This window comes from Tupaia chinensis, unplaced genomic scaffold, assembly GCF_000334495.1.
Source record: "Tupaia chinensis unplaced genomic scaffold, TupChi_1.0 Scaffold000706_1, whole genome shotgun sequence".
Lineage (NCBI taxonomy): Eukaryota > Metazoa > Chordata > Mammalia > Scandentia > Tupaiidae > Tupaia > Tupaia belangeri.
The window spans coordinates 1,836,443-1,838,006 of record NW_006160229.1 but is presented as its reverse complement, the minus strand read 5'-3'; the positions used below and the strand labels follow the sequence as shown (position 1 = coordinate 1,838,006).

At 35.9% G+C, this 1,564-nt stretch overlaps 1 long non-coding RNA gene across 4 annotated transcripts in view; it reads left to right on the top strand.

Annotated features, from left to right (window-relative positions):
* The window catches only part of LOC102484560 (uncharacterized), a 66,911-nt gene that overhangs the window by 56,467 nt on the left and 8,880 nt on the right, over positions 1 to 1,564 (top strand). The gene's annotated exons all lie outside the window — the stretch shown is intronic.

Here is a 1,564-nt window from a genome sequence, read left to right as displayed (position 1 = left end):
GATCGACATCACTCTAAATTCAATGTGATGAAGTTTTCCTCCTGTGTTTTCTTTTCAGAGTTTTATAGTCCTAGCTCTTACATTTAAGTCTTTGATCCATTTTGACTTAATTTTTTGTATGCAAAGTAAAAGGTCCAGTTTTTCTAGCACCATTTGCTCACAGCAGTGTCTTTTTCCTATTGAATGATCTTGTCATCAATGAATTGATTTTATATGCAAGGGTTTATTTCTGAGCTCTCTGTTTTATTCCATTGGTCTATATGTCTGTACTTAGGCCAGTACTACATGGTTTTGATAATGTTGGTTTGAAAGTTTTTAAATCAGAGAGTGAGAGTCCTGTAACTTTTCCTTTTTTCAAGATTATTTTGTCTGTTGAGGACCCCTTATGGTTCCATATGAATGATAGAGTGAGTTTTCTATTTCTGCAAAAAATACCATTGGGGTTTTTATAGGGATTGCACTGAATCAGTAGATTGCTTTTAGTAGTATTCCCATCTTAACCATGTCTTCTAATCTATGAATGAGGGATGTCTTTCTTTCTTTCTTTTTCTTTCTTTCTTTCTTTCTTTCTTTCTTTCTTTCTTTCTTTCCTTCCTTCTTTCTTTCTTTCTTTCTTTTTTGTTTTCTTTTGATTTCTTTCAGAAATATTTTGTAGTTCTTGGTGATTAAGCCTTTCATCTCCTTGGTTAAATTTATTCTTAAATAGTATTTTTTTTATGTTATTTTAAGTATTGCTTTTTTTCCTTCATTCTTTTTTTTAAATTTTGTTATAGGGCATGTGTGCTTGCTGGAGAGAGACAGAAAGAGGAAAAGTGAGAAATCACTCCCCCTGGGGGGATGCCCACACTATAATCCCCTCTCCTCCATTCTTCTTAGGATTTGGGGCATGCATGCACACATGCCCAGCATGTTTTTCAAACCTCTGGGTCTGGGACTCAAATCATGAAATTGGCCATGTGAGATCTAGCACCTTAACTACCACGCCACCAGTTGGCCCAGTGTTGTTGCTTTCTTATTTTCTTTTTTGGATTGCTCACATTCAGCATATAGAAATGCAACTCATTTTTGTGTGTTAACTTTGTATCCTGTACCTTTACTGAATTTGTTTCTTAGCTCTAATAGCTCTTTCTGTGAAATCTTTAGGTAGGTCCTCCTCTCTCAGTCCACTGACTCACACACTAATCTTGTCTGACAATATTCTCACAGATACACCCAGGAATAATGTTTCACCAGCCATCTCGGCATCCTTCAGTTTAGTCAGTTGGCACCCCAAATTAACCATCACAACTGTCATTAGTCATAGGGAAATGTAAATAAAAACCACAATGAAATACAACTATACATCTATTAGGAAATATAAACAAAACAAGACTAATCATATCACATATTGGTGAGGATGTGGCTCAAAGGAAACTCTCATATATTCTTGGTGGGAATTTAAAATGTGCAACCACTCTGGAAAATAATTTGGTAGTTTATTAAAAATGTAAACAGGGGACCAGCAGTTAGCATAATGGCTATGTCGCTGGACTCCCATGTAGTTGACCGTGGTTCAAGTCCTGGC